The sequence below is a fragment of the Durio zibethinus genome, chromosome 12, assembly GCF_047325235.1.
Source record: "Durio zibethinus cultivar Kanyao isolate XHJ-2024 chromosome 12, ASM4732523v1, whole genome shotgun sequence".
In the NCBI taxonomy this organism is placed as follows: domain Eukaryota; kingdom Viridiplantae; phylum Streptophyta; class Magnoliopsida; order Malvales; family Malvaceae; genus Durio; species Durio zibethinus.
In genome coordinates, this window is record NC_143173.1 from 40824 (window position 1) to 50433 (window position 9610).

Consider the following 9610-nt stretch of genomic DNA (forward strand, 5'->3'; position numbering starts at 1 on the left):
GCTCTACAAGAACCATCTAAGCACTCTTATCCTTGCCAAACAGTTCGAACCTCTTTATCCCAAATGGTATGACGCCACCGCCCATTGTGACTACTATTATGGTGTAGCAGGCCATTCTACTAAAAATTATATTTCTTTAAAATAAAAAGTGTAGCATTTGATTAAATAGGGGTTGATAAGTTTTGATACCAATGAGAGCTCAACACCTAATGTTAGTGGGAATCCCTTGCCCAATCATATAGTCAACGTCCTAGACAAAGATAAAAGGCATGCAAAAATAAGGGTAGAAGAGATTAAAAGGCCATTCAACCAGCTCTATGATGCCTTATATAAAGTTGGATTGATAAATCAATGACTCCATGCACTTACGTGAGAGGATGCATCTTTAATCAAAAGTGTAAGTATCATAGTGAAGCTCTGGGGTATTCTACCAAAAAATGCCAACAATTTCACCAAGAGGTGTAGAAACTAATAAACTCTTACCAGATAGAGTTATTTGAAGAGTTAGGGGTTTCTGAAAACATTGGGGTGGCCATGAAAAACAAGTGGGTGTGAAAACCTATCACCATACATTGTAAGGAAAAGCCACAATCAGGTGGGAATAAGTTTATCCCTAAACTAGTAGCTCTCAAAGTTTCTTGCCCATTTCTTTATAAAGATGACAAGGTAGTGCCTTGAAAGTATGAGTGTGAGATGATGACTTAGGGGTAGCCAAAAGATATGCCAAAATCTAAAACCGCCAACATAACAGAAGTAAGGGGTATAACTAGAAGTAAAAAATGTTACATTCCAGTGACTTTGGAAAAAAAGAAAGAGAAGCAGATCGAACCAAAAATTTTAAATACCTCGAAGTCCATGCCTAAAAATGAGGCTTACGAATTTTTGAAGTTAGTCAAGCATAATGAATATTCTATAGATGAGCAACTGAATCAGATGCCAGCCAAAATTTTTTTACTATTGCATCTCTTAAATTTGGAACCACATGACAAAGGTATTGAATCAGGCTTATATGGCCCATAATATCTCTGTGGAGTATATGAATCACTTGGCAAGGAATCTAGTAGTGCCACACCATATCTCATTCAACGATGATAAGATTCTGCTTAAAGGTAGAAGAAGTACCAAGGTGTTGCACATCACTGTTAAATGTAAAGGCTATATAGTAGCTAAAGTTCTCATTGATAATGGATCAGCTATTAATGTTATACTGGTGTCTACCCTAGCCAAATTACCTTTTGATATATCCCAGATCCAAGATAGTCAGATGGTGGTCTGAGCATTTGATGAAACTAAGCAAGAAGTCTTAAGAGATATGGAGTTACCCATACAGATTGGACCATGTGTTTTCAATATAAAATTTTAAGTCATGGATATTTCTCTTTCATACAGTTACTTATTGAGAAGGCCATGAATCCATAAAGCGGGCGTTATCCCTTTCTTGCTGCATCAAAAGATCAAATTTAATATAGAATGACAGTTGGTGATTGTGGCTGAGGAAGAAGACTTATTGGTGACCTAACCCATAAACATCCCATATGTTGAAGCGGCAAAAGAATCACTAGAATGTTCTTACAGGTTTTTTGAACTCGTTAATGCAGTCGGTGAAAGGCTCAAGTTCAGCAAAATTATGATTAATCAAATGATTAACAAGGGTTAGAATATTGGGTTCGACTTAGGCAAGAATCTTCAAGGGATGAAAGAATTCCTGAAACTTAAAGACAACAATGGTAGAGCAGGATTGGGTTATAAGATGGAAGAAATACCAAGCTATAGCAGGAAGGCAAGAAATGAATCGACGGTTGTTCCTCATTTAAATGAGACTTTCACTCTTAAAGGATACATACTTTCGAAAGCTGAAAAAGACCCAAAAAAGAAACCGAAATGGGAAGAAGTTTTTGCCAAGCTATTCATTCACATGGTGGATGATGGAAGCCAAAATGATGAAGCTTTGGTTTACCGCTGCCCGTCGGGATATGAATTACCAAATTTAAAGGTCATCCAGATGCCTATTGTTTTTTATTTTTCATCAATGTAATCACATTTCCTAATTGCTTATGCCCAAAAGCATTAGGATAAACTCTTATGTTTGGGTCTTTATTTTTCATTATTCCAATAAAAGTGGAAGCATGCATTTTATACATTTCTTCCATTCCATCACCATTAAAATTTCTTGCCAATATTCCCTATTATATTAATTTGCAGGTTTCCTAATGAATGTGAAGGTAATCATGACAATGATTTAGGGTTTAACTTTGAAAATTCAATTAATATCGATGGACTTGATACTGAAGAAGATTTTGAGGAATACACTTTGTCTGCAGGTTTAATGAGGCTAGTTGAATAAAAGGATAAATCTATTGAATCTCATCAAAAAATTATTGAACTGATCAATTTGGGTGATGCTAAAAATAAAAAAGAAGTCAAGATTGGTAATTCACTCTCGGTTGTTGACTGTCAACAGTTAGAGGAGTTGCTCCGAGAGTTTATGGATGTATTTGCTTGGTTCTACCAGGATATGCTTGGACTAAGTACCAAAATAATGGAACATAGGCTACCATTAAAGCTAGAATGCAAACCAGTGCAGTAAAAGCTAAAAAGAATAAAACCAGAGATGCTATTGAAAATTAAAACCAATGGTAGGTCTATAGATTTATACGTTATGACATTGAGAATTAGTCAGCCAACAGGTGTGATATATACAAAGGGGGCAAATGAAGGGAAATCAATCTGAAAATGAGTCAAATTTTCGAAACCATATTAAATATGATGAAGATGTGTAAACGAATAGAACTTTTAATGAATTATTCGTAAACATATTTAATTTTTATTTATTTATATTTGTTTATTAAACTTAACAAACGATTTTAAATAATATTTTTATATTTATTTATTAAAAAAATTGAATATGAACAAAAACCTATTTGATTTGTTTATACTCACTCATAAACAAACCCATTTAAAATTCATTTAAAACTTGTTCGTTTATTATTTGTTTATTATTCATTTACTGTTCATTTATAATAATACTAATAAAATTACATTTTTATCCTAAACCCTAATCCTAATTTAAAGATCATTTATATTTATTTAAATTCGTTTATAATCATTTAAGATTTATTTGTTTAAATTTGTTTGATTATGATATATTTATTATTTATAAATATGTTTATTTGTATATATTTATAAACATTATTATTTAATATTCACCAATGAACTCATTTAATTTAATTAGACAAATAAAAACCGAACACAAATAATTTATTATTTAAATGATCATACAAAATAATTTTTTTAATAAATATGAACCAAACCTGAATACCTCTAAAAATAAATGAATAAACTACATACATATGTTCATTCATTTAATTTGCAGTTTGTTTACAGCCCCAACTATTACAACCATGGGATATGTATCAACAACACAAGGAGGAAGCACCTTTATGGTTTGAGCATTCCCATAGAAGAATGATAATTAGGATAAACTTTAATGACAACAAGGGTCTTGGGTTCGAACTGAATTGGATCCAATGGAAAAACAAGCCCGTGAATTCCGCGACAGATAGGAAAGCAAATAATGCTGGCTAATGACTCCCCTTCTTGTGCTGACGTTATGCCTTCCTATAAAACAATAATAAATTACTATTTAAAAAAGTAAAACATTCAAATTTATATTTTAAATTTTTAAATAATATATCATTTTAATTTAAATTATAATACTAACATTTTAACTCATCTATAAAATATTTAACTGATATAATTTTATCATATACATATTATTTATTAAATAAAATATTAAATATTTTATAAAATCATCATGTGAATGTCATGTGCATACCAGCAACAAATAATAATTAACCAATCCTAACTAATTTTCAGCGATGGAAGTGCATGCATACGTCAGTAATTACTTATAGACAGTTGAAAAGGCTCTGCTTGATGCTGTTTAGAGATAAATTTAGTTGTAATATTAACCCTTCCCTGCCTTTTGGCCACATCTTTGAAGATGGACCAGCTAATCTGTCGACTGTTTTCAGACTAGGGCATAAAGTTTCATTAGAATTACTGATCCAGAGAACTAGATGAAGATGAATATACTCCTGAGTCCTAACAATTATCTGCTTTACATGTGATGATCTTAGGCAGGTCCCCAAAAAAAATGAAAGTAAATACTCTTTTAAGGTTTATGGCTTTAAGCTAATCAAGACTAAATCAAGGACAGAGTCAGTATTTACATTAGTAAACTCTGTAAATTTTTAAATTCTTTGTGATAGCAAATTATCAGCAACATGTAAATCAGAATATTCTGGACTGTATCAAATATTCCATACCTGTTGCATTCAGGAAGCTGAAAAGAGATGGATGATTATGCCACCCACAATTTATGTATCATACTTCACTTGACTAAAATATGTAGATCGAGACAGAGAGAAACTGATTGCCTAATATGTAACGGAAAAATAATTATCATTTCATGAATTCAAAGAATTGGTTAACCATAGGTCTACAACAAACATTTGAATACATACTATTGAATTGAGGTATTTATCTCTTAGATAGACATCGCATTATTTGCATGGATTGTATCAATGAATGTACATATGCAAGAAAAGATTTCAAGTCTCCTCAACATATCAAAATCTGTGCAAATTGTGACTGTATTGTCCTGAAATTAGTATTCAGTTGACCATCATAGAGGTTCAATCTCCTCGGGGAGAAAAAGCTTCAGTATCCATAGGAAGCAAAAAGGATTCATCTCCTCCAGTCAAAAAGCTAACAATTTTTAACCTGCACTTAAAATATTTAGTGTTCATAGATTCTTCAAGCCACAATTCACTAACACATGATGCAAATATAGAATTAAAAGTAATCTGACCTATTAGGTATTTTTTTCATTTTCTGCTGATCTAAAAGGTACAATACCAGTGACTACTGAGGATTGACCATTCTCTTGCACCACAGCTGGCTATTCAAAACTTTGAGTTGTTGTTGGGCACTGGCATTGCAAACAATATAAAATTTAATTAGATTCAGCCAGACCATGACAGGAGGAAAATCCATCAAATTAAATAGCAAAGTATTTGGATGGGTGACAAGTTAATAGAATCTGAAACCCTTCTTCTGTCATCCATATCTTTATATGTAGAAAAAAGCAAAAGGTAATAAACATAAGTGTCTGTGTGCATGTTTGTATGTATATGTTCCAACTCCTGCTTTATAAGCATAAAACTTCTTCAATGATGAAAAGAAAAAGGATTTCTCTGATCTAACCCTAACAAGAAACATTGGTCAGCTTTACCATGAGCTTGTCTACATTTGGAAATAATACAGCATCACATTAACTAGTCATCAAGGGTAAGCTTCTATACAATGTGAAATAACTAATTTGTAATTTTGCCTCTGCAGAGAAATAATGCCTCAAGGCAACCTTCTCCAAGTGGCAAATAAAACCCGCTTCAGTAAATACTAAGACTTGTCTTTTTTTTAAAAAAAATGTGAAATATATGGGAAAAAATCTCCAAACCTGAGTAGGAGTCTTATTCATTGAGCTATTGGCCATTGTGTTCTGTGCCACTTGTGAGTTGATATTCTGAACTGGATCCCTTGAACTAGAAGCAGTAGCTGAATCCATATTATCCATAGGACCTACCAGTCCACAGGCACTCAATCCCATGGCTGATTTCATGAGATGCCTACCAGAAATAGGAATCAAAGGTGCACGTGGCATTGACATGGAAAATCCTTGACCAGGAAGCCCAAATAGATGGAGGTTAGATCCTGCCATCCCATGGAGAGCAGTGGGACCTGAAATATGTGGGCCTGGGCCAGAAAAAGGTGCTCCAGGGATTGGAGGCACCTGAACCATAGGACAAGTAGAAGATCCAGCATTCATGTGAGGCAATGGTATTCCAAAACCCATATCCATTCCCGTTCTAACACCAATGGGTGAAATATGCACCACATGAGCTGCATGCATGTGTTGCATTCCAGTTGTTAACATCATTGGTGACAAATACAAGCCATCTCCCATAGACATAATCTGCTTAAGGGCGGTAATTGACAAATTGAACTTATTCAATTACTCTTCAAAAAATCAAAATTCAAATATACACTAAAAAGAAGACTAAGAGTTAGGAGTTGGGAGAAAGAAGAGAGAGATCTTACCTGCACGGGTAGTTGAAGTGTCTTCAGATATTCAATTGCCTCATCAAGCATCGATGCTTTGTCCACCTTGTAATGTCAAAATGTAAGAGCCAACAGTAATTAAAATACAAAATCCATCAGGTCTTTGTTGGTCTGTTTTTGGTTTCAATCACAAATCCATTTAACCCATGTCTAATGAAATTAACTAAAAATTTAGTCAAAGATAAGAAGTATGAATAAAATGACAAGATATGCCTGAGCTTATTGATTCTACTTCCACGATCACCTCTATTTCTAAACAAAATTCCTTGCTTTAGTTAAAAGGACAACAAAATTTAGAAGCAATCAACGACCTAATGAGTTGCCAACCTTATTGCAGTTTGGTATGAGCGCCTGTAAAGCACGCATGTTCTCATTTATCCTATCCCTTCGCCTCTGTTTGTGGAAGTCCAGACCTTACAATTCAGAAACAGCAATTTGGAAGACAAATTACAAATTATTTAATTTATCGAATGCTCTTCCTCACCCTCTCAGATAAATTATGCACTTCTGCTGCTCGGCTTCTCTTAGACCCTATACCTCCTCGAGCAGGAACTGCTTTTTTCATACCTATAGATTCTTCTTCAGCATCCTGCACATAAGTTGGTTACTTGGTTTTATTGGCAAAGGAAAGATGAATTAGAAAACAGCAGGACAAAGTACATAAAAAAAATGTACTATAACTTACTTCACTAGGACATTCGGACTCCTCATATCACGATTTTTTCTCTTCAAATTATGTACTGGACCATCAGATGCTCTCTCTACACTACTGCCAGAGCAAACAGAGGAAGCAACAAGCACAGGCTCTACAGCCTTATCACTATCTGGCAGTCCTATAAAAGCACTTTCACCAATAACTTGAATAGGGTTTTTATCATTCTTGAGGACATTTTCTTCACAGATGGCATCAGTTGGTTCAGCAGCAACTGATTCATCTAGAGACCTAGGTTCAGATTCTTTTATATCGGTCTTCATTGGCACTATCATAGGTTGGCAATGTGAAAATTTTTCCTTCTGTAACTCAATATTTGAATGAATGAGTGTGATATCAGCAGGGTTGCTAATACTGGCAGCAGAACCCTTTTCCTTACTTCCAATTCTTTCAGTGCTAGCCATAGAACCTATGTTCTTAAGACTAGCTTTAACAAGAGTAGCAGGATGCAAAAAATGGGAAATTTTCATCAAGACAGTATTATTACAAGGTGGTACTGGATCTTGTTTCTGCATCTTAATGCCTGACAAACCACCATCTGGTATTTGGACTCCCACTGAATCTCGGCAAATGGAACGGTGGGTGGTGGTATGACTCAAGCAAGTACTAATATTCTCCAAAATTTGTAATCTAAAATATGGAGAAGAAGTTTGACATGGATGTGATGGCAGCATGCATAATTGACTGGTACCAGTTCTAGGCATAGCTTCGCCATCTGCTAGTCTAGGAACCTTTGACAGATTTCCTTGTTCAAAACCAGCACCATCATCTAGAGAAATAGTACTGGAATCTCTAATGGATTGGTTTCTTCTGTCAAATGATGCAAAGTTACTCAGATTAGGGTTCTCATTTGCACTGACCCTAGATAATTCAGGCAAGAAATCAGAATATTCATCCCGTAAAGATTGATTCACAGGGTAGTTCAACCAAGGCACCACTTCATCATCTTGATCCAAACCCATTTCTCCAGATGCCACCGACATTGGAATTTTGCTTAATTCAGAATCCATTGCCCCAAACTTTACCATTTTTGTATTAGTTCCTACATTTCCTGTATCTTTATGTCTGCTCTTAGGAGTGTGCAATGGTAAACAATGAGAGGGTAAGCTGTTACAAGCAGGAATCTTTCTAGCTCTACTTGATTGAGCTTGCATCAAAATTTGACCATTTTCCCATACAAGTTCAACAAAGTCATTCTTAGGTCTGCATTCGAACACATAGGGAAAAGGCAAGACAAAAAGGCGCAAGACAACCAAATTAGAAAATTGCATATAATTCAATACCATGAACCAAAGAAATTAATGTTTAAAGAGACTGAGGAACTAGAGTAAAACGGAACTTACACAAAAGACAGATCAGTAGAACATGGAGGATTCTTCTCTTGAGATGAATCAAGCTACCCCCTAGCCAGCCGGTATAGCTCAGACAAAGGCATGATGAAGGGCTGAAACACCGTTTTTCGTACTCAGAAATAACCCAAATTCAAGCAATTAGCCATTGCTAGTACCTCCCATCACTATTCTTAACTCTTCATGCAAGGTTCAAAAGAACCCAAGGAAGCATACATGAATGAAGCTATCAAGGATTTAAGACAAATTAGCCTGACCAAAAAAACCCACTACAGGACAGCCCACTATACTTATAAGGCAACAAATAGAAGGGGAAAAAAGTAGGGGAGAAAACTGCCGGTATTTCAGTAACTATAATTTACAGAATAAAATGTTCCTTTCGAATGCAGAAATCCTTATCAGTAAGTAATGGAATAAAAAAGTATACATTGAATTTAATTTAAACAAAAATATGTTACGGGCTTAAGTAAGGTGGACCTGGAGCTGCGTAAAATAAATCCGTCAAACCAAATCTTCAACGGCTCCTAAAGAAAACCAAAAACCTCCAAAATAAATTAAGCTCCTTTTCTTAAACAATTCGATTTTTTCCAATCACCATTAGAGCAAAAAATAGGCCGCAAATCATGTATCGTGCATCTTAATAAGAGGGGGTCCTCAAAAATCGTGCTAATTGAAGAAAAGATGAAATTACAGGCAAACCCAGTAATCAGGGTAGAGATCCAGATAAATGCATCACGATGAAGAAAATTGTTGAGGAAAACTGTGTTCCTCCAAGCAGTAAAACTACACTGATCCAAATGCATTAAAACTTAGCAATTGGGTTTAAAATAAAATTTTACACAAGTACAATCCGTAAGGTCGAACAAAGAGAAACCAAGTTTTCAAGAGTGAAAGAAGCCAAAACCAAGACTCCAAGAGGACGCAAAAGACGGCGCAAGGCTTGCACAGTTGCAGGGACCAGACCAGACCAGACCAGACCAAGACAGAGATACAAATACAACCATTTACTCACAAATAAGTGAATAACTCACCCGTGGCGTCTATGCATTTCAGGCTTGGCATACTATTATGGTGTTAGAAACTATTCTTTTTTTAGTTTTCATTTTGTAAAAAAAAATAATTGTCTAAATGCTTAATTTACTTTCCGACAGGGATTGCTTGAACAAAGACCTAATTTTCTAATTTGAAAGATGAAACAATTAGAAATTTTGTTTAGATGAAATCTAGTGCATGAGCGCCTTTAAATCACCTGAACAGTGTACTTTTTTTTTTTTTTGGTGTTTGAAAATTTCAAAGTTTTTTTCTTTTTTTATCTTTTTCTTTTTTTTTTTTCTTTTCAACTTTCTTTCCCTCTGTGACTCAGACT

At 34.7% G+C, this 9610-nt stretch overlaps 1 pseudogene across 1 annotated transcript; it reads right to left on the reverse strand.

The window, feature by feature from the left end:
- Positions 1-4447: 4447 nt before the first annotated feature.
- Positions 4448-9267, reverse strand: LOC111297995 (transcription factor PIF3-like; annotated as a pseudogene). Its single transcript, XR_016346769.1, has 7 exons — positions 8239-9267; positions 6869-8098; positions 6668-6772; positions 6511-6576; positions 6163-6228; positions 5522-6037; positions 4448-4993 (listed from the first exon to the last, which is right to left on the reverse strand). The product of XR_016346769.1 is annotated as a transcription factor PIF3-like (transcript).
- Between the last annotated feature and the right edge of the window lie 343 nt (positions 9268-9610).